The following is a 24,865-nucleotide window of genomic DNA, read 5'->3' on the forward strand; positions in this document are numbered from 1 at the left end:
CCCAGCTTCAATCTGCCAATATTCCTCTTATCATTTTCCCAAATTCATAGGAGTCTTCCCAGCATGGCTGACGGTAAGAGCAGATCTGGGAGTACAGTTTAGTTACACTTACACCGAGTGTCTCCCCTGCTGGTCGTCTCTAGTGCTTCGCGAGAAACTTGCAATTTCGTTTTTGCAACATGTAGCTACACTCAGCTCAAGCGAATAAGGCTCGTCACGCCTCACACACGACGAGCTGCGTCGACAGAGGGCGTCGTTTTGATTCCCGTTACAAACAAAATTTTTCCAAAATCTAAATTGTACGTGATCATTCGATGGAGCGGTTCCAAATTAGTCGAGTAAGTTATCCGTTTTATCGATATCTATTGACAGGACCAGTGAAACACGAAAAATAATCAGTGCTATATAAGCAACTGAGCAGCAATTCTGCATGGTGGTAACTGTTAGCGTGAAGTGAGGTGGTGCCATCGCTGCTGGAGTACTTGTTATTCTTCGCGTTTTAGTGTCCCTGTTAATACACACGATGAAACGAATATCGCACTAGACTCTGTCCAACGAACACGTAAAACTCCGCTTTAAAAGTCATTCTGTTTCCAACAGGACACAAACAGACGCTTCCCCTTGGAGCTGAACGCCGCATGAAATACACGATGAGCAGTAATTGTTTTTGCTGACTTGACCTACACACTGCAAAAGCGAAATTCTTAGTATGTACCGAAACACCAGAAACATATGCGCCTAATTAGCTTAGGAGAGAAACCCTGCATGGCTCGTTTTGTCTCTCACAGTACAGCCGATGTAGGTAGTTTAATTTTACGGAATTTCACAATATCGAACGTTCTGCTGCACAATGATAATGAAACAGTGCCAAAACGTACACTGATGAAAAAAAAATCATAATGTCAAAAGATAAATAAAGTAGAATAATTAAATTTCGTGAATACATTTGTCTGGTAACGTTGCAAGATCACAGGTTAATGTAAATGCTAGATGAGCCATCGAAGATGTGAAATGCTGGTACAACAATAACTGGTTTAACCGCCAGAATGTTTAATGCAAGCACGCAAATGTGCACGCACTTTGTTGTATAGGCACCGGTTGTCAGTTTGTGGCATGGCGTTCCATGCCTGTCGCATTTGGTCGGTCAGTGCAGGGATGGTTGATACTGTTTCTGGTTGACACTGGAGTTGTCGTCTGGTGATGTTTCCACATGTGCTCGACTGGAGACAGATCTGGTGATCGAGCAGTCCGAGACGACACGTCGACACGCTGTAGAGCATGTTGAGTGTTCGACAACACCCCTTGGAATACTGTTCATGGATGGCAGCTCAGCAGGTAGAATCACCAGACTGACGTACCAATTTGCAGGCAGCGTGCTTGAGGTAAGCATGAGAGCGCTCCTGCTGTCGTATGGAATAGCACCCTAGACCATAATTCCAGGAGTAGGTCCATTCCCTCTAGACCGCAGACATGTTGGCTGCAGACACTCACCTGGCCTCCTTCTAACCGACACACAGCCACCACTGGCACCAAGATGGAACCAGCTTTCATCACAAAACACAACAGACCTCCACCCTGCCCTCCAAAGTGCTCCCGCTCGTTATCACTGAAGTTGCACAACTGCGGTGGTTTGGGGTCAGTGTAACGCACGCTGCGGGGTTCCTGGCTCGGAGCTGTCCTTGCAGTAACCGATTTGTAACAGTTTACTGTGTCACTGTAGTGCCAACTGTTGCTCAAACTGATGCTGCGGATTCTGTTACGATTTGCCAGAGCCGCACGCCATTAAATGTCTACCTTCTCGGTAATGCAACTGGGCTTAGTCATCTTGCGACCGTGTATGGTCGTGACCACTGGTGGTAGCAAATATGTACTGTGGCTACATTCATGCTAACTCTTCCTGTATTAGCGGAGGAGCAACATTAATCTCCTCTTTGCCCTATTACACGACCCTGTTCAAACAGATAATAGCGTCTTTGCTCCTTAAAGGCATTCTTAATTAATATCAGCTCACCACACGTCTACCACGTTTCATTTATAACGCACAGCTCCTTCTTGATGCAGCGAGTTTTTTTCTTCATCAATGTATTTTGGTGAGAGTAATGTAGAGCATTAGTTCTTCGAAAGGTAACGATTCAAAACAAGCCATTATAGTCTTCATAATCTGCATTGTGGACCACGCCATTCTTCTTACGAAATTCCGTTTTCACCGATTCGACGTCTATTCTGTTGTTTCTGATCGGAGCCTGTTGGCAATCATACAAAAACATTGACACTACGTTCATTTCATAAAATTTCGTTTCATTGTCTTCTCTTGCTTTGTTTCTGAACTTTCCTTCATGTACTTTTCACGTCTTCCGGTTAGACTCACGATATCAAATACTCCAAACAATCAATTTACTAACTTACTCGCTTATAGTTTTTAAGAATTGCAGTATTGCCACGTTTACAATACTTTTCAGTGAATGCAGTTACTTTAGATTTGTCTGCAGCCGTATCTCGGTTGCATCTTAAAATCGTGTTAAAAAAAAAAAGATGTTTCCGAGTTCAGTCTTGTTGCCTGGCAGTAAGATCGGAAAATTCAGCAAATAAAATTGTATTTGAAATGGTGTTGACAGCTCTTAAATACTTTAACCCCTTGACTACCGACTTTGTATGAAAGATATTAATGTTTGGTTACAGTAATGTTTTAAAAACGAGAAAAGAATATTTCACGCTGTTCCCTCTTCTAAGGGGATTGAGGAGCGGACGGCAGGACATAGGTGGTTATTCATAAGTACTTCCGAGTTTCCCAGACAGCTGCGCAAGACCTATAAGACACACACATCACTGGACAGAGCATATGTCAACAAACTACATGTGCTCAATATGGGCGTCATTTTTGATGTGGTGAGCTTCAATTCGTTTGTACAAATCGTTGACAAAATGTGTCTGAACAGCCCGCTTTGCGAATATGGCAACTGCGTTGCCTATAGGCAATTGCGAACCAATTCGATGTGACAATACGTTGACGAAGATTAACATTGAAACTTAAAGACTGTACCGCCTAAAAATGTAATCAATAACTATAACAATTATGCTTATCTGTACCAGTGAGACACAGCAGTAAAATAGAGCAATAAAATGCACCAAATTCTAATTGGTTCTCTGATGACCTATCGCTGGCATTCTGAGGGTTAACTAGCGAGTCTATCTTCTACTGTAGCGTCAATAGAGACGTTGAAAAATTCGGTCATTCGTCTCACCCTGGTTAATAATTACGTACAGGAATCCTCCATGTTTCTCTCAACCATCCTGCCCGCCCCCCCCCCACCCCCCTCCCTCCGCCGCACACACAAACGCACAACACAAACACGCGTGCGCACCCTGAGGTGGGTCCTCTTGACGCAAGATGAAATCATGTTCCAGCTTGAGTGGCTGATTCATGTTCCGCATAAGAGACAGACTCTTTGCGCTAAGTTCAAAAATGGATCATATGGCTCTGAGCACTACAGGACTTAACATCGGAGGTTATCAGTCCCCTAGAACTTAGAACTACTTAAACCAAACTAACCTAAGGACATCACACACATCAGTGCCCGAGGCGGGATTCGAACCTGCGTCTATAGCGGTCACACAGTTCCAGACTAAAGCGCCTGGAACCCCTCGGCTACAGCGGCCGGCCCGTTAAGTTCGATAGGAACTGAACCATGCAGAAGTTGTTTCCTCAATCATTTCACTCCTTCATTTCGTCTTAGATGTTCAGTTGGGCTGGTGACGGAGCAGGAACAGTCTCTCTTCTCCGTCCTGTCCCCCCCCCCCCCCAACCCCCTCATCCATTCCGACTTAACTAGCTCAACTGGCGCTCTATCTCTGACTACGATAACATGTTAAACGTAGACATACATTACTAGACTGGCAATGCCGTTTACGCTGTCACTAGACTCACTGAAACCAGCGCTTTAGAATCTTTATAGGACGGTGATCACAAAGGACGTGTAAACAACTGTTTATTTATTGAGAAAGCATTAGTAATAAATTAGGATAAGGTGATAAATACGTTGCCTCCAGAGTTTTGATGTAGTGATCCATACGTGCGTCGTGCTTGGCTATAATTTTTCGTACACTAGGAGAAAATTTCAAGGAAAGGAACACGTCGCAATGCTAGAATAACTAGAAATGTGTTAAGTAATTTTGTTTTTGTACTGTATGTAAGCCTAACTAATTATGTTGCGGGTTGTCCTCTGTGTAATACCGTTAGCTTTAAATAATTTATGTATATTTTAAGGGATTTGATAAATATATTGTTAACAGACGTAGATTAATGATGTGATTTCAACCAGTTTTTCTCAACTTTAGCCTTCATTAGCATTATGAAAATGCTAGTAAAGTAGAACGCGCTATTTGTCGTTGATGTCAGTTGACTGTATTTAGGTAAGTGTTGTTACGAAAACTACAACCAATTTTAAAAGTGTGTATGTAACCTGACGTTCTTCTCACAATACGACTCTACAATATGTATGTTAAACTCATCTAGTTCTCAAATATTTGCTCAACCGTAGAACTTGTTTAGACCGCCTCGTAAAGCTTACAATGCCATTTTGTTTCAGAAAATCTTAGAAGTACCGTACACGATCTTCATGACGCTGCCATCTTACCTGACCAAATTTCAGGCTTCAGTCTCGTAATTTGCACATCTACGTCTACATCTACATCTACATCTACATCTACATGGATGCTGTGCAAATCACTTTTAAATGCCCAGCAGAGGGTTTATTGAACTACCTTCACATTAATTGTATATTATTCAACTCTCGAACAGCACGCAGAAGAAAAAGAACAGCTATATCTTTCCGTGTGAACTTTGATTTCCCTTGTTTTATTGTGACGATCGTTTCTCCCTATGTTGGTCGTCGCCAAGAAAATGTTATCGCATTCAGAAGAGAAAGTTGGTGATTGAAATTTCTTGAGCAGATTCCGTCGCAAAGGAGAACGTCTTTGTTTTAATTTCCACCTTAAATCCTGTATAATATTCGTGACACTCTGTCCCCTGTTTCTCCACAGTACAAAATGTGTTGCCCTTCGTTGAACTTTCTCGATATATTCCATTAATCCCACCTGGTAAGCCGGCAGTGGTGGCCGAGCGGTTCTAGTCGCTTCAGTGCGGAACTGCGCTGCTGCTACGGTCGCAGGTTCGAATCCTGCCTCGGGCATGGATGTGTGTGATGTCCTTAGATTGGTTGGGTTTAAGTAGTTCTAAGTCTAGGGGACTGATGACCTCAGATGTTAAGTTCCATAGTGCTGAGAGTCATTTGAACCATTTGAACCACCTAGTAACGATCCCGCACTACCCAACAGCAGTCCATCAGATGTCTGACAAGCTTAGTGTAGACAATCTCTTTATAGATGAGTTGCATGTTCTAAGTGTTCTGCCAATAAAATGCAGTCTTTGGTTCGCCTTCATCACATAAATTTCTGATTGTTCTTTTCACCTTAAGTTATTCGTAATTGCAATACCTAGGTATTTAGTTCAATTTCCGGCCTTTACATTTTATTGATTCGTCGTGTAACTGAAGAGTAACGGATTCCTTTTAGCACTCGTGTGGACTACTTCACAATTTCGTCATTTAGGTTCAATTTACAGTTTTCACATCATAAAAATATCTTATGTAAATCGTTTGTCAATCGATTTTGATCTTCTGCTGACTTTACTAGACGCTAAACGACAGCATCATCTGCAAACAACCTAAGACGGCATTGGTTTGTAATTTAGTGGATTACTCCTGCTGTCTTTCTTGAATACTGGTGGGACCTGTGCAGCTTTCAAGTAATTGGATATGGATCTTTCGTTGAGCGAGTGGTTTTACATGATGTCACGTGTGGAGATAGTCCAGCAGCGTACTTTGAAAGGAACCTAACTGGTATAAATCAATGACCAGAAGACTTGTTTTTATTAAGTGATGTAAGTTGCTTCACTACTCCAAGGATATCTAGATCTAAGTTGTTCATGTTGGCAGCTGTTCCTGATTCGAATTGTGAAATATTTACCTCATCTTCTTCGGTGAAGAAGTTTCGGAGGGCTGTGTTTAGCAGCTCTGCTTTAGCAGGACTGTTATCCGTAGTATTTCCATTGCTATCGCCCAGAGAAGGCACTGATTGCGTCTTGCTGATAGCATAGTTTACATACGACCAGATTTGGATTTTCTGCTAGTTCTCGAGACAAGGTTTGCTTGTGGGAACTGTGATAAACATCTCGCATAGAAGTCCGTGTTAAATTTCGAGCTTCTCTAAGCGACTGCCAATGTTGAAGATTTTGCGTTCGTTTAAATTATGCATGCCTGTTTCGCTTTTTCTGCAACAGTGTTCTGGCCTCATTTGTGTAGCTTGGTACACTTATTCCAATTCAAGCCAAATCTGGTCTGATCATACACTATTAATTTTCAACGAGTGGAGATTGTCTCTGAAGAAGGCGTCAAGGGAATTTTTACGTGCTTTGTGGAATAGACATAGTTTTCGTTTATTTTTGGCGGATTCGGCAGTTACGATATTCAGTCTCGCTACGACAACCCTGTGTTCACTAATGTTTGCTCCATTTTGATGCTCGTTGTTAGCTCAGGATGTTCGAGGGTTGCCCAGAAAGTAATGCACCCCATTTTTTTCTTGAACAATTGTTTATTGAACATAATGAGAATTATACAAAGGAATGGTGTTTTATCTATACACCATATTTTTCCACGTAATCTCTGTCGCGGTCTATGGCCTTCCTCCAGCGCGAAACAAGGTCGTTTATGCCCTGTCGGTACCAATGCTTGTCCTGGTGACGGAGTCTGTGAATAATTTGCTGATTGACAGATGCAGTGCCAACTGCCGAGTCTTAATGCGTCTGTCCTCGCGAATGACAACATCAGCTCGCTCCAACAAGTCAGGTGTGAGAGCCGTGGGTGGTCTCCCCGACCGTTGCAAGTCGTGGAGCTCCGCCGAACCGCCTTCTGATGACCTCACCCTCCGTGCCGGGAGACTAACTGTACTTTAGTCGACAGCGGATGCTCCATAGGCTTTGCACAAGCGTTTGTGTACATTCCCTACAGTGTCTTTCTCTGCAGTGAGAAATTCAATGACGGCACGTTGCTTGTAACGTACATCACCTACAGCGCCATTTAGAAACTGTCCTGCACCTGCACTAAGTATCGGATGTGACGGAAACTTGGCGCGCTCACGTTTCGCATTCGTAGCATTGTTTTCGGCTCCGTTACTTTCTGGGCAACCATAGATCGTATGTCTGTGATGTTAAATGGTCTTCGTATTCTCCAGTAGCTTCTGCATTTGCTGGGAACAGTGACGTATGTGGAAGACAACACGAGCGCCGTGAGCCGTAGCGTCGGCATAGTAGATGGCGAGCCCTGCAGCAGTCGGGCCGCAGCGTGACGTGGGGGAGCCGGAGGTCGCGGTGGATGACGAGGCGACCACAAAAGGCTTAGGCTGGCCGCTGCTGCCGGCCGGGGTGGGCTTCCGGCCGCCGCCCGCCTGGCCCTTCACCGGGCCTCGTTAATCCCGCGCCGCCTGGTCGGCCGGCCGCTCCATTACGAGGCCTCCGGAGACGGAATTAAGGGAGAGCGGAGCGCGACTAGCCGGGCGTGCAAATTGCGGGCCGCGCCGCGCCGCACCACGGCGCGCCAGCCGGGCTCCTCCTGGTGGGCCGTCGCGCCGCTGGGAGCTGCCCGCCCGCACACTTATCTCTGCCGCGCGCGCCGGCAACTTCTCCCCGATTCCTGCCCGCTACGCTACACAAACGCTTTCGTACGCAAGACAAAAACACGCACCACGAAGGAATTATCCGAATGCGGCTCACATCGAGAGTTGTGATGTACGAGGGCTGTTCGGAAAGTGAGGTCCGATCGCTGACGATGCAGAAACCAATATAAAAATAAAAAATGTTTCATTTGCAAGAGTTAGCTACACCTTGCAGCTACTTCTCGACAGTAGTGGGACAAAGTTCGTTTCAGAGCATTTTGTTAGTGCAGGTATGCACTCAGCGGCAGACCTATTGTTCTGCTTTGATTGACCGCCGTCCGCGGTGGTCTCGCGGTTCTAGGCGCTCAGTCTGGAACCGCGCGACTGCTATGGTCACAGGTTCGAATCCTGCCTCAGGCAAGGATCTGTGTGATGCCCTTAGGTTAGTTAGGTTGAAGTATTTCTAAGGTCTAGGAGACTGATGACCTCAGAAGTTAAGTCCCATAGTGCTCAGAGCCATTTGAACCATTTTTTGCTTTGATTGACAGGTCATTAACCTAGTGTTCTGCTTCGATTGACAGGGCCTCAAACTATTGCCCTGCTAAAAGGATCCTTCCTTTTGATTGACAGGTCCTTACCCTACCGTTCCTCCATCCCCTCCTCCTCCCTCCACCCCTCAGGAAAACTCCAACCCACTCCCTTCCACTTGCTGCTAAAGGTACAGTTTCAGGTCAGATTTATTTGAATAGCGCCTCTCTTATCAATTTTATTGACTACTTAATTAAATTGATCAACTAATTATCTCCTCCCTCTCTGGTAACCCTACCCCTTCCAGAAAGTAGCTCGAAAAAGACTCAGTTGATAGGTGATTTGAAGGGAATTCAATTGCCGTGTATGGAATGTTGTTTAAACAATGTAGATACCGTATGGAATATTGTTTAATTATTTATGGCAGTGTAATATTTGCAAAAACAGACATAATGTCTTATGGGATAACAGCAATCAGTGATTTTATAATGTTACTTTAAATCCGTCTTGACTGCAAATTTTTTTTTTTTTTTATTATTCATATGAACGGTTTCGGTTCATTCAGAACCATCTTCAGATCTGATATTTACGTTACAGGAGTAACCCGTCCAATTCAGCAACTTTCACATGCTGAATTGGACGGGTTACTCCTGTAACTTAAATATCAGATCTGAAGATGGTTCTGAATGAACCGAAACCGGTCATATGAATAATAAAAAAAAATTTGCAATCAAGACGGATTTAAAGTAGCAGTGTAATATAATTTATTTATGCAGTTAAAGAACTTGTCAGGAAATCGATTGCAGTGCATGGAATATTGTTTAAACAGTATTCCATACAGTGCAATCTCCCTCCAAATGACCGATCAACTGAGTCTCTTTCCTGCCAATTTCTGTGGGTGGGGTTTACAGAGGGGGTATGGATTAATTCGTTGTTCAATTTAATCAAGTAGTTAATCAAACCGATAATGGTGAGAGAGGTTATACCAATAACTCAGTCCTGAAAGTGTACCTGTAGTAGCGAGGGGGAGGGTTGGGTTGGAAGCTTCCTGAGGGGTTGGGGGAGGGGGCAGACGAACAATAGGTTAAGAATCTGTCAATCAAAAGGGAGGATCCTTTTACCAGAACAATACATTAAGGACCTGCCATTCGAAGGAGAACAATAGGTTAATGACCTCTCAATCTAAGGAGAACAATAGGTTTTCCCCTGAGTTCATACCTGCCCCTGATGTAGCCAGCGCGCACTAACAAAATACACTGAAATGAACTTCATCCCACTACTCTCGACATGGTTGCTGCTCTCACTGAGACATTTGTCGTAGCGTTATACCGACTTTTCAATACTCTCGTTATAGAATGCAGCCACCTGTGCATCTGATAACTCTCTACACTGGTCTATAGCTCGTTGTCTATGCCCAAGCATATTCTCCACATCCCGTGTTTCGTGTCAACAGAGAGGATACTCAGGTCGAACCAGTTAGGGCTGAGTGTTTCAGAAAAATATGCATGATTTATTTGACAGAATGAACTTCACAACTGGAGCAAGTCAAAACGTGTTTGTCTACCTCTAGTCCTCATGCTACCAGTTCTTTGCCTTACTACTATTTAACAGATTGGTTGGATGTCCTCCTGAGCGATATCATGTCAAATTCTGTGCAACTGGCGCTTTAGACTGTAAAAATCCCGAGCTGATTGGTGGCCACTGCCCATAATGCTTCAAACGTTCTCAACTAGGAGAGATGCGACGGTCTCGCTGCCCTTGGTAGGGGTTGACAAATACAACGACAAATGGCAGAAACTTTCGCCGTGTGGAAGCGAGCATTGTCATGCTGAAATGTAAGCCCAGAATACTTGGCCATGAAGGACAACAAAACGAGACGTAGGATATAGTCGATGTAACGCTGTTCTGTAAGGATGCCGCGCTAGAGGTATATAAAAACAATAGTTCATGATTCGGTACTTATTAAGGTTTATAATTTTATTTGTACAAAATTGTACACAGTGCGACGGTACCTTCGATTATTGCTGTCGAGTTCCTTTTCTAAACAGCATCCCACACAAGGAAAGTAGTTGCATCTTAACCTGTGGTTACTTGTACTTTAGGTACCTGGGCTACGCACACAACAAGAGGTATAACGCTTTTGTGCACGATGGTAACATTTCATTGTAGGCACCGTCTGTGGTTCGACAGATATCGAAACGGTACTCTACTTCCCGTCACATGTTAAATGGAATGTCAAGTCGTATGGCTATCCTTTACTGCGGTGTAAATGCGTTGTTTCAAATGTACCAGACCTCGAACGTCTGTTGTGTAAGCAACGTCCTTGACAAACCACCATGCACTGAAAGGCAACCGAGTCAGAGCAGGAGAGGGGATAGCTATTTCCCCACTACCTTCTCTAAGAGATTTACGTGGGTTTCTAGCGAAAGCTTAGTGCATACGTTCCAAAGTCTCTTCATTGAAAAGCATTATAAGATATTTTCCAGTCCATCAAATCAAACTTTCCGTTTCTCAGAGAGTTCTCTCACACTGGTAAATGGACCTACATGTGGAAGGATCCACTTTGCATTCTCTTCCTGCATGTCGCTGAACACGTCTTTTAGATTTTAACTCTGCTAACCATATCAGGCACTGCGTGTTTCGTAGTGACGTTCACGTGTTGATTGTTAGGAGTACGTCAGCCTACTGCACATGTGCGCGCATGCGCATGCCTGTGCATTACGACTCACTGCTGGTCCTGAAATGGTGTATCATACAGAGTGTCTGTTTCGACTGCGTGTTTACCCAACAACAAATAATGTCAACTTCTTTCGTTTTGAGCATTTGTTTGTATCTCTGGCCTGGATACCCTATATTTAGGCGGACATTTTGCCCTAAGAGCCGAACTACCTATTATAAATGGAAAGCTAGTCAGTTAGGTATTTTCAGTGGCTTATTAACAATCAGTTACAGTCAGTTTTTGGCGAGACCAACCTTAAAAGTGTTTAATCTAAAAAACAAAAAAGAGGAAAAGATCAGTTAACAGCCTTACAATGATAGCAACTAACTACTCAGACGTCTCAGTTGGTATCTTGCTCTAAGTATAATGTTACGTCAAAATAAACCAGAAGTTCTTCAATCAATAAGATTTTTCTGGGTTTGTGACCGCATTCTCAATATGTAAAACTACCGACGTTTCGATCACTGTAGCAGGTGACCTTCTTCAGCGTACTTTTGTTTACTGCTGAATAAGAGAACTTTGTTTCTTATATAATTGTCTCCGAGGCTATTATCTAATTCTGACAGGCTGTTAAGGATGAAGGGGAGAGATGTTAGGAGTTCGTTATTGACCTTCTAATATATCTCCCCTTCGTACTTAATAGCCTATCAGATGACAGTCACGTTTGGTGGTAGACCTATAAAAGAAACAAAGTTCTCTCATCCAGCAGTAAACAAAAACACCGTGAAATAGGTCACCAGCAACAGTGACCGAAACGTCGGTAGTTTAACATATTGCCAATGCGGTCACAAAGCTAGAAAAATTTTATTGCCTGTGACAGTGGCCGTCGAAGCCTAATTTTCTACAAAAGTTCTTCATTAAGCAATATGGACAGTTATCATCTAATCTTCTGGGACGTAAAACGAAAGGGTATTCAATACCTTTGGTTAATTCCATTAGATTTATAAAAGAACAACGATAATATGTAGTTAAGTATTAATATTTATCATCTGAAACCACTTGGCCATGTTATTTTTCTTGGAAATGAATTCGTCGTATTCTTGACAATATACTGTGAAATAATGCAAGAACTAAAACAGTGTCTAGGTAATGGTGTCCCTATGTAATTTATTGCGATCCTTTGCCCATTGTGTGTTTACGAAAGAGAACACCTTTTCAACATCGGCATTACGGTCTTTAAATGCAAAATAATTTTCTGCGAATTTCGATAATTTCGAATAACATTCTTCCTTATCCACATGAGTGTTACAACCATTATGTAGGAGCGAAGCGCGAGTGTGGATTGGAGTGTTGATTTCGAATCAACTAATCTGCACATTCTACTTTGCCTCGCTTGCTCTGCAATTGTCATGTTAGGTTCATTTCGCGTAAGAAGTAGAACGTCGGGGATAACAGTAAACAGAACCAGTTGGTACATACATTAGGTATGTCCTCACGGCGTATCTCCTGCCATTGTGTGCGTTCTCTGATTCATTGCTAAAAGCCTAACAAAAGCCGGACAGGCCATACTCGTACATATTAGGCTGCACACGACCGTAACAGCCGGCTATGTCCGGCCATAGCCAGACACTTGGCAGACCCATCTTTGAGCAGTGTCTTTTTTGAGGCGCCCGACTCCAAATGTCCATTCTGTGAGGTTCCGTTTCTAATGATCGCTCAGAAGCTGTTCCAGATACACCTGCATTCACTGATGGCAGAAATACTTGTCAGATTTACAAGGGTCTGTCACGAGATTCTCGTCTGTTGTAGGTTGTAACGGAACATCCTCCTCTATCATTACTTTTACTCAACAGTTGGTGTTGACACCAGTATTATTTTTCGAATTTCGGACAGGTCAGTATTATCTCAGCTGCTTTTCTGAAAACTTTCATACAATTATATACACAGTATGTTATATTTCAAGCTAAAATTTATGTAAAGGAATTACTTTATTTTGGATGATATAACCGATAAGTACTACTTTTGAATCTAGAGTTAAAATTATTTTTTTTAGAAACATTTGAAAGCACGAATTATTTGACATACCTAAAATTTCTGTTGTTAAATACGCTATCTAGTACTGTTTATTACGTTTATTTCTGGATTAATTTATGAAATAATAACCGAAACTAATAGAGATTCATTTCTCAAGAAAAACTGAGAACGCTTTGGCATACTGTCATTTCATCTGAGTGAGAGAGGAGTAATCATGCCTCTGCTGTGATCGCTCGTATTTTTATATTTTGCGCCAGCAACATAGTTTAGGTTTTGTTAGTGTGAAAAATCAAAAGACTTGTATGATATACTAAAATTTGACAAAATATATTAACGTAACAACAAAAATTCTGCAATAACAATCTTCAGATTTATATAGATCAATTCAACTTGAGGACCTAAAATGTGGGAATTTCAGTTTCAAGAATCAGACCCCTAGACAAGAAGAGCTGGAGCCACCTCTACGTGAAAAGATAAGTAGACTATAAAGCTTATTGTATTCTTCGCTGCTCTCAAATCTTCATAAAAGTCTAATGTGGACAATAGCTGCATCAAGAAAGGAGGGAGCAGATTAAAAGTTTAGAATCCCTTGTGACCATTGTTTGCACTCAAATTTCACGGCTGTTAGTGGAACTCCATTCCTTGTAGACACGTTGGACAGTCCGTATCGAAACTCCAATGAATAGGACCACTTCGTTCACTGTGTAGTCATTTGCACCTCCAATCATGCAAGTCTCATCTGTATATCACGACTCCCCGCTATTCTCCTTATTGTGCATACTCAGCACTTCACTGCCGTGAGAAAATCTTAGCTGTGAATAGTCACATGGCCATGTGGTGGTACTTCTGCCCCACCTATGGAACTCCAAAGCAGCCAGTGTGCTCTGTTAAGGGATGAGCACTTCGTACTGCGAGCTTATCTACTCGCATTTTGGCTACAATAATGCTTGTGAGTAAAGTGTAACGTTGCTGGCATTGCTGGCATGTAAGTAAACAGTGAGTCTTCGATACATTCCCAGAAAAGATTGCATAGGAAAAGTTTTTCCTGGTATTACGTCCTCTGCCACCCGCCAGGCGACATTCCTTTGTACGGCTCGGTGTCACCGGTTGCATAATCAGAAGGCGTGGCCTTTGGGCAAGGCTGACTGCGCCCGCTATCTCAAGAGGGTACCACAACCGCCGGAACCGTTTCGCCACGCCTTCCATATATGCCAGTCACCCACTGGATGATGTCATAATCTCGATCATGTTTATGAGTCAATCAGCCTCGGCTCTGTTATCACACAATTATTATATTAGGACCGGTTTCTTTCGTCTAACATCTTCAGATCATATGAAGATAGTAACCGTTCTCGAAAGAACAGATGCCGATGATGACCGTGCAGCCTCTCTAGAATGAAATGAAATTAATCGAAACCCTCAGCGGTGACAGTGAACGGGCAAATATTTACTGGGAACATTACGAATGTACGTTGTGGACAGTTGGGAATGTGAGTCTCACGGGAAGCGTTCAAGGGATGTCCCTGCAGTCGCTCTGCCTTCTGTGCCCTCTGTGGCTCAGATGGATAGAGCGTCTGACATGTAAGCAGGAGATCCCGGGTTCGTGTCCCGGTCGGGGCACACATTTTCAGCTGTCACTACTGAGGTACTTCAACAAGACCTGTGGTCAGCTGAGGGTTTCGATTAGTTCAATTTCATCTTCAGATTACTTTAACTTAAACAAAATAGGAAATTAACCTAAAGCTACAACGTCTTAACGAATAAAAAAGGCGGCCCACACTAATAACAGCTTTATATTAAATAGCTCTAAGCACTATGGGACTTAACAGCTGAGATCATCAGTCCCCTAAACTTAGAACTGCTTAAACTTAACTAACCTAAGGACATCACACACATCCATGCCCGAGGCAGGATTCGAACCTGCGACTGTAGCAGCCGCGTGATTCAGGACTGAAGCGCCTAGTACCGCTTGGCCACTACGACGGGCTTATACTAAATCTTTACCGAGTCGACGTCGCGAATCAAATGATCTGGTTGCCGTGTGTAATGTTAAGGACCAAATCCGAAATCACTAATCATAAAAGATTCTGCCAACCGCTCGGCGGAAGTATAGCGAGCAGGCGCGTCATGTTATATACAGTAAACTGCCCAGAGAGGGCCGCTCCACAATTGAGTACAAAAGTATGCGTAGCACTTGGCCGAATGCGATAGTCGACGGTGCGATCATAATTGCTGTAAGCAATGACAACACTTTAAGTACAAAACTAATGTCGACGAATGCACAATTAATGCAAACATCTGAAAAAGAGGACCGAACAATTGTTAAGAAAATAAATCTTCAAAATAACAAGGGAACAGGGGGCAACGCTTACATCAAACAGCATCGTCATTTGACAGCTATGATAGTAAGTGAAAAATTGCAAATTACAGTTGGAAAATAATTGTGTAAAATATATAGAGGAACGACAATTGTGATTTCACAGGACGATCGTAAATTAGGAAACATGCATTGTCTTTGAAAATGTAAAAGTGCTGAAGACTCCAAACTGTTGCTTATCGTATACAGTAAATAAAATTGCAGGCGAGCTGTGTTAAATTATTTATTTATTTATTTAACATGATCAGATTAGGACCATCAGGCCCTCTCTTACATCGGACCAGTGTTCCACACATGCAGCACTTCACACATCAGAGTTGCATCATGACAATATTTTAAATGAGAAAATTAGATTACTCTAGTGACAATTTGAATAAAGAGTAGTGTCTAAGACCTAATAAAGTAATTGCAGCAGAACAGGTGCTATACATACAGATTATGATAAAAGCAATAATAATAACAGTAAAAAATTAAATAATAATGATAAACATGAGAGAAATTGGCAAAAGTAATGAAGATTTGTGCAGATGTATATTAATATCTTGGTGTGTAAAGAAGATGTTTACTAGTATAGCGAGTTTTGGGGAAGGGAGATTTAAGGAGGGGGAAAGAGGGAAGTAATGAGGTGAAGTGCATTCATGTACAGAGGAAGGTATTACTGTTGCTTAAGTAGATACGTCATTAACCGTTTTTTGAAGCCGGACATGTTTTTAAGTTCTCTAACATAACGAGGGAGGTTATTCCATAATCGGGTTTCTGCTACTGTAAAGGACTTGGAGAAGATGACAGCGATGCAGTGGCACAGAGAGGATTTTATTATAATGGGAACGTGTGTTTCTGTCATGTTGTTCCGACATTAGCGTTAGGGACAAGGAGAGATATGAGGGAGAGTGTACATTTATAAGGCAGTAGATGACACAGAGTGTATGGAAATCTCTGCGTTTGTCTGCACGCTGCCAGGACAATTTTGCATATGCTGGTGAAATGTGATCAAAAAGTCGAACGTCACAGATATATCGGACGCAGGCATTCATGACCAGTTCTAGACGTCGCAAATTTTCCAATCAGTGTAGTCAGTGATTGGGAGTATAAACGTTTGTACTAATTTCTTTTTCAGATCGAAAGGAAGAGTTTTTTATATCCCGAATGAGATTTTCACTCTGCAGCGGAGTGTGCGCTGATATGAAACTTCCTGGCAGAACAAAACTGTGTGCCCGACCGAGACTCGAACTCGGGACCTTTGCCTTTCGCGGGCAAGTGCTCTACCATCTGAGCTACCGAAGCACGACTCACGCCCGGTCCTCACAGCTTTACTTCTGCCAGTATCTCGTCTCCTACCTTCTAAACTTTACGGAAGCTCTCCTGCGAACCTTGCAGAACTAGCACTCCTGAAAGAAAGGATACTGCGGAGACATGGCTTAGCTACATTCCCCAGGCTGTGGCTAAGCCATGTCTCCGTAGTATCCTTTCTTTCAGGAGTGCTAGTTCTGCAAGGTTCGCAGGAGAGCTTCCGTAAAGTTTAGAAGGTAGGAGACGAGATACTGGCAGAAGTAAAGCTGTGAGGACCGGGCGTGAATCGTGCTTCGGTAGCTCAGATGGTAGAGCACTTGCCCGCGAAAGGCAAAGGTCCCGAGTTCGAGTCTCGGTCGGGCACACAGTTTTGATCTGCCAGGAAGTTTCAGTTTTTTATATCTTTGTAAGACATGAAGGGATGCCTACGCTTTTTTGCACACTGCGGTTACGTGCTCTGTCCAATTTAGATTTTCATCTATTATTACTCCCAAACTCTTTGCTGAGGGAGAGAAGTTAATATTTGTTCCATTTAGGATAAGAGATGGTACGGATTCCCGATGTTTTGGGCTAATGAGCTTAGAGTAACCAACAAGTTCCGCTTGGGTTTTAGATGGGTTTAGTGTTAGACCTATGTCCTGTGCCCATTTTGACAGTGCATCGAGGTCAGTATTGAAATTTTCAATAGCTTTCTTGAGATTGCTTGGTTTCGCACTTAGATACAACTGAAGGTCATCAGCATACATATGATATTTACAATAGGTCAGAACCGATGACACATCATTGACATGCAGAGAGAAGAGTATAGGACCTAATACTGAGCCTTGGGGAACGCCTGACACTACCTGCCGCCATTGTGATTTTATATTCCCAGACAGGACACGTTGCTGACGAGACGTCATGTATGAGCGAAACCATTGCACTGCACTTGGTGAGAAATTTAGACCGCTAAGTTTGGCTAGTAAGATGTCGAAGTCGACAGTATCAAATGCTTTGCTGAAATCTAAGAAGCAAATGATAGTCGCTTCTTAGGTACAGTTATTTAGAATGGAAGAGAACACACACCAGTGGCTCATTGATGGATTAATTTGTTGGAAGGTGCAAACAGCGATGTCATTGGTCCCATCGGATTTCGTAAGTGTGGAGGGGGAAGTCGGCCATGCCCTTTCAAAGGAACCATCCTGGCATTTTCCTGAAGCGATTTAGGGAATTTACTCAGAACCTAAGTCAGGATGGCCGGAGGTTGGTTGGAACCGTCGTCCTCCCGAACGGGAGTCCAGTGTGCTAACCACTGCGCCACCTCGCTCGGTCTCAAACCAGTCGTTACACAAAGCTGTACTCCCATTATACTGATAATGCAACACGACGTATTGTACAATCAATTGTGAAGTAGTTGCTTGTAATGAAACAGAAACGGTAATTGCGATCATACAATGTGATCATGACTACAGAATAGAAGCAATTACAACGAACAACGTCGAATAAGATAACTGAATATAACTAGAATCGATACTTTTTGTGCGTTGGAAACAAACTAAAAGCGTGCTGTGCTGAAATTGTTACGTGTTTTTGCAACAAAGGAGCAGAGACCGAAGCTTACGCAAGGTTGAGCTGACGTAGACTGATAACGTAGTAACTAGTTGCACGAATTAAGTAAGTGAAGTAGCTTCACACAACATAGAAAAAGTTAGTAAATATGGTTCCACAGAGTGTTCGTGATCGGTTAATAAAAGCTATTACAAGAAAACGTGTTGTCGTTGAACGTGTGGAATGAAGTAAGCCTGGTCAGAAAAGGGAATGTCTGGAAGGGTTTCTCGAATTTAGACCCGCTATTTTTGAATTCTGAAGGAAAAAGTAAAGCAGGAACGCAAATTAGAACGCTTAGAATGGATTAAAGACTTTGCATTTTAAATGAATTTCACTGCACACTACCCACAATTTACATTTCGGTGAGAGAAACCACTTATTTCTGATGTCATGGGGATACACTTAAAAATCGGGTGCACGATAAATCGCTCAAACCTCAAGGCTGTAAATGCAACTAAATATTTAGGGATTACAGTTACGAATAACTTCAACTGGAACGATCAAATACATAACGTTGCGGGTAAAGCAAACCATAGGCAGCGGTTTACTGGTGGAAGAGTAAGAAAAGGTAACAGGTGTACTATAGAGACTGCCTACACTACGCTTGTCCGCTGTCTCCTGTAGCAGTGCTGTGCGGTATGGTCTTCGTATCGGGTAGGACTGACAGAGGACAGCGAAAAAGTTTAAAGAAGGACAGCTGGTTTTGTACTATCGCGAAAAGGGGAGAGATGAGAATTATCTATCTATCTATCTATATCCGAACCCCGCTCCAGCTATTGCCGGGTCTGGGTGTTGGCGAGTCCTCTCCATTTGGCTCGATCCTCCCACCACTTTCCTTCCTCCACTTGCTGCCAGGTCACACCTCTCCTTTCTACAGCTATTCTCACTGCCATTTTCGACCGTGTTCTTGGGAGCCCTCTAGGTCTTTTCCCATCCATCTTTAGTTCTTCCATAATTTTGGGGAGTCTCTGCCCATGCATCCTCTTAACATGCCCATACCATCTTAATCTCTTTCTTTCAATTTCTTCTCTCATACTTTCTTGTTTAAGGTCCTTTCTAATTAAGAATTATCACCCTAATAAAACGAGAGGAATAAGAGCTCGCACGGAAAGAGTTAAGTATTCGTTAGCTTTTCTTCTACAGTACTACCTTTATCGTGCTAATCGGTTTTCACCTTTACAAGGCCATATACAGACATTTAAATGTCTGTAGATGACCTTGTAAACCGAAAATCGGTTAACACAATGAAAGTAATACAGGAGAACAAAAGCAAACTAGCAAGCTGTATAGACTTTGCACGGAGGATTCAGTCAACAGTTTAGTGTTCGTTTTTCCCCCACGCAGTTCGAGAGTAGAACGTAGGAGAAATAGGTAGAAGGAGTGATTCATCAGGCTTTCTCGGCGAAGCGTTGTCATGTTGGTTAATATGGGTTTCTGCCGGTTATTTGCGTCTTTTGCAGCACAATATCTTAACTGCGTGACTCACCGTTTTCTTCAAGTAGGAGATGGTTCGCTGGAAAAAATAAATAAATAAATAAAAAAAAAAAAAGGGTTCAAATGGCTTTGAGCACTATGGGACTTAACATCTGTGGTCATCAGCCCCCTTAAATACATCACACACATCCATGGTTCAAAAGGCTATGAGCACTATGGGACTTAACATCTGAGGTCATCAGTCCCCTAGAACTTAGAACTACTTACACCTAACTAACCGAAGGACACCACACACATCCATGCCCGAGGCAGGATTCGAACCTGCGACCGTAGCGGTTGCTCGGTTCCAGACTGTAGCGCCTAGAACCGCACGGCCACTCCGGCCGGCATCAAATCAAAGTCACAAGAACTTAAGGACGGGGAGTGTAGTGGATGGTGCAGTACTTCCCTGTCCCATCGACCGAACAGAGCAGCCACAGCTTGCGCTGTATGCGCGCGCGCATTGTCGTGGAAAATGATGGGTGGGTCACGCAGAAAGTGTGGCCGTTTCTTTCATAAAGCTGGTCCCGGGTGATGCTCCAAAAACGGACAGTAATACTCAGCATTGACGGTCTGCCGTGGAGGAACGTAATGCGTTAGGATAACACCATCACAGTCGTACACGAGAATCACGATAACTTTAGACTGCTCCATTCGCACCATCAACGGAACAGGCTCTACTAACGGTACACTACACCTTCCACATTGCTGGCAACGTGTTCTACACAACAATGGTGACTGCTTTGAAAGACAGTAACAGGGGCAAACATGTAGCACTTTTGTATCGGTTGTGAACAAATAGTTGCCACTATTTAAGTTCAAACCCTCGTACATACATGTATATGTACATAAGACTAATCATTGTATTTGATATCCATTAAAAATGCTGTAATGAAGTTGAACTGTGTATCATTAATAAGTCTGAATGGTAAATCCACTAGTGCACAAATAAACTTCCAGAAGAGATCCAGCTAAGTGAGCGCAATCATTTTCTTGGCTGTGAAGCTTTGAAGCACTGGCTTCCCTTCAGTGTGTTCCAATGATTGTAAATTCGCTTTGCGGTCAACTAGTAAACACAGTAACGCGTTGGCAGGGGCGGTGATTGAGACACGGCGACGGGAATCGCGTAATGACGCATTGGATGAGGGACGAGGCGAGCCGGAGGACAGTAAACAAAAGGCGCAGCGCGGGCGGCGGCGCGGACGGTCCATCGCACCGCACCGGAGCGCACCGCCACAGCGGCCGCTGACAAACGGCAGCCCGCGCGTGATGGATGGATGGCGCCCCGGCGGGCCCTCCACCACCGGCCGCGTCTTTCGGCGCAATTGAACAATTACACGCACGACCGCAGCGGCGGACCGGGACCTGGCGGCGCTTTGTGCCTCGCGGTCACGCCCACTTTCCGCCCGCGCTTTCGGTCCCCTCGCTGCGTTCTGCGGAGGGACCTGGATCGCGGCTGTCGAGTAGCGTGATCAGTCTCATTTATCACCCCATCTCGCACTTCTCTAGTCGAATAAGCCACTGTTGGGGACACGGTGGAGGGTATTTCCGGACTGGTGTAACACCGTCCTGTTCCCATGTGTGGATGCAGGAAGAAAGTATTGTGCATATAATGATGGTAGCTAGTGTGCTTCTGTCGCGCGGAACCACATTCTAGCTGCGAATTTTTCGTATTGTATGAACCGACTATAAACTCACTGCATTCGTTCCCATCTTTTATGCAAAGTTTTATGTATAGGATGAGAATATTGTTAGCTGTTTTATCGCTGTGGACAGGCATTTTATTATGAAATGGTTCAAATGGCTCTAAGCACTATGGGACTGAACATCTGAGGTCATCAGTTCCCTAGACTTAGAACTGTAGTTAAACCTAACTAACCTAAGGGCATCACACACATCCGTGCCCGAGGCAGGATTCGAACCTGCGAGCGTAGCAGCCGCGTGGTTACGGACTAAACCGCCCAGAACCACTCCGCCACAGTGGCCGACTTTTAATTACCTTTTGTAGAGTTTTGCCTATGTGTTTCTCCATACCTATAACTTTCTTTTACGAGCTTATGTCATGCCAGTGAAGCTCCCTTGATAATCTGAAACATGTAAACTCCTAGAACAGTTGACATGACATATATTTTTCTTGAAATTTGTCGTTTTAGAGAAAAAAGTAAGGTACTAACCGATCCTTATTTTCAGTTGACAATCCAACAAGTGCTGTTTCTGGTCTTGCCATTCAGTTTTTCTAGCCGTAATTTTACTTATAGAGAATAGTTTGTTATTAACTACAGAAGCTATTGTATTTCTGTACAAAATTTGAAAGTTACTATTTTATTATTTTCTTACCTCCTGACATTTTATAAACTTGACTACGTGTAAGTCCCCTCCCATTTTCACTAAACGAAATATGGTAACAGATCTCTCCCACAGCTTTAAGGACCCTTCTACTGTAAACAAGCTTTCCGGGAAGTGACTGACGCTATTTTGTAAACAATGCGAGTCAAAAAATGGTTCAAATTGCTCTGAGCACTATGGGACTTAACTTCTGAGGTTATCAGTCCCCTAGAACTTAGAACTACTTAAACCTAACTAACTTAAGGACATCACACACATCCATGCCCGAGGCAGGATTCGAACCTGCGACCGTAGCGGTCGCGCGGTTCCAGACTATAGTGCCTAGGACCGCTCGGCCACTCCGGCCGGCACCGTACACTGAAATACATTCTCTTTATTTTACCAAATTTTCTGTTCTGCTATTTAATGGCAGCCCTGGATGCCCACTTACAAGTCCTCACCGCTCGACCTCATGTACGTTACCGTCATAAGCCGTATGTAACAATTTTCTTCCTTTTTTCCTGCCCATGTACAACATTGTGACTTACAATATCTGTGGGTATGCAGTGAAATACGCGATAAATAAGAGATCATATATATTGGTCGTATTGTTCTTTGAACAGGTGGATTTCGTGACTTGCGCAAATCAGCAGACTGCAATATGCTTTGTACTACTCAAACACAATCGATCGCTAGAGACGCCTTCACCTTTGTTTCATTTCTGTGCCCTGTCGCATAACGGACGCATCTACCGCGCTGCCCTAAAACGCCAAAGTCGCACCTTGTTGTCACGCGGAATAAATAAATCCAAGTCAAGAGAAAACTGTTTTTATGAATGTTAACTCCAATAATCGATAGCACGTTTCCTCAATCTACTGTTGCTTATTCTGAACCTTCCGCTACAAACCACTGCTTAATTGGGAAAAAGGACGCCAGCGCAGCAAGACAATCGATACACAATTAGCTGTGTTGTGAAATATCATAGTCAAATCAATCCTGTGTCTGTCGGCCGCACGTGCTCGTGAAATAGCGTTCTGCGTCTACCGGAACTGTGTGCTAGAGAGTGTTGGGAACGGTATCGTATCCTGATCAGTTCCCACAACAAATGTTCTTGCCAGCCCGTCGGGGGCCTGTACCTCCCTCCACGTTATTTTGTTCTGTGTTCTTTTATATCCGGCTTTTAAACGGTATTAAAACCTTTCAAGAGGACATCGTAGGGCACTGATTGTCTTTGCCTGTTTGCGTTGAATATAACAAACATTCTCAGTGCCAAGCCCGTAGACTCTTGAGTCACTTTACCTTCCAAATGCACCACGCCCCTAGGTTCTACGGGTCAGCGTATTTTGTTGATTGAAAAGCTCAAATGGCTCTGGGCACTATGGAGCTTAATAACTGAGGTCATCAGTCCCCTAGAACCTGCGACCGTAGCAGTCCCGCGGTTCCGGACTCAAGGACCTAGAACCGCTCGGCCACAGTGTCGGCGATTAAAAAAGCGCTGCGATTCGTTTTCACACACCTTACTATCGATATTCGATGTTAATACCGTTATTTATTAGTTGCAAGGTTAGATGGCGTGAATGTGAGTCTTGTTTCCGCGATATTTCTTTCGTTATGGAACACATCATTGGTAATCTGTGGAAGAGAAATGGCGCGCCGTGGTTTATCTGATGAAGCAAAGACCAGTGATATGAATCATAGGCCTTAATTTGAGGAAGAAATTTGTGAGAATGTACGTTTGGAGTAATACATTGTATGGTAGCGAAACATGGACTGTGGGAAAACCGAAACAGACGAGGATCTAATTACCTGAGGTGTACTACTGACAAATGTTGAAAACTGTGTGGACCGACCAGATAAGGAACGCGGAGGTTCCCCGTGAAATGTGCGAGGAAAGGAAAATGTGGTAAACATTCAAAGAAGAAGGAATGGGATGATTGCACATGTATTAAGAGATCAGGGATTAACTTACATGGTACTAGAGGGTGCAGAAGAGGGTAAAAACTAGAGGAAGGCAGAGGTAGGAATACGGTCAGTAAATAATTGAGGAAATAGGTGGCAACTGCTACTCTGAGATGAAGAGGATGGTACAGGAAAGAAATTCATGCCGGGTCGCACCAAACCAGCCACAAGACACATGACTCAAAATAATAATAATAATAGTAATAATAATTCCAGGGGCCATACGAGTTGCTATAGGTTGCGCGAGTATTCGTCACACCAGGGAAAACACACCCAAACGAACTTTGGCCTGCATTTCACCATCCACATACATATAGATTAAACGTTTGATTGCATCTTTGGTGTACCCGAGTCCTTGGACAATGTGAAAACAGGCAAAAGTGCTTCTCGCCGGACCAGTCTGAGCCATGGAGTTTTGCGCGGTACCCGACTGCAAAAGTGCACTGCATGCAGTTCACTTCGTTCAGTTGTTCGGCAACGGATGAAGTTGTAACTGCATTCACTGCACAGTAGAAATCTCCGTCGTGTTTGAGACCGACTGTCATTGGCAAGGTGTGACACTGTTCTCCGATGCCTGTCTGTTAGAATATTTCCACGATCACTGTTCTCACGCAGTGTAACATGTCGGCGGGCGGTACTCCATTGCTTGCCAATGCTGTGGGAAATTCGAAATGATAAAACAACAAATTTGGCAATTTAATTCACGACCTGATCATGTGCACGCCCAGATACGGCAGCTTATCTCCCCTGCAGTCTCATCTCCAGTGTGACCCACCTTTCTCGACTGATACCAACCTCAATACCGTGGTTCAATAACGAACACTTGTCAAGTGGCGCTAACTTCATATGTAAACCTGTTCCCATCCTGGTGACGGATGAAATTTTCATTGCCAGTACTTGGCCTGCAACGGAAGTGGAAGTCGTGG

This window comes from Schistocerca serialis, chromosome 6 (genome assembly GCF_023864345.2).
Source record: "Schistocerca serialis cubense isolate TAMUIC-IGC-003099 chromosome 6, iqSchSeri2.2, whole genome shotgun sequence".
In the NCBI taxonomy this organism is placed as follows: domain Eukaryota; kingdom Metazoa; phylum Arthropoda; class Insecta; order Orthoptera; family Acrididae; genus Schistocerca; species Schistocerca serialis.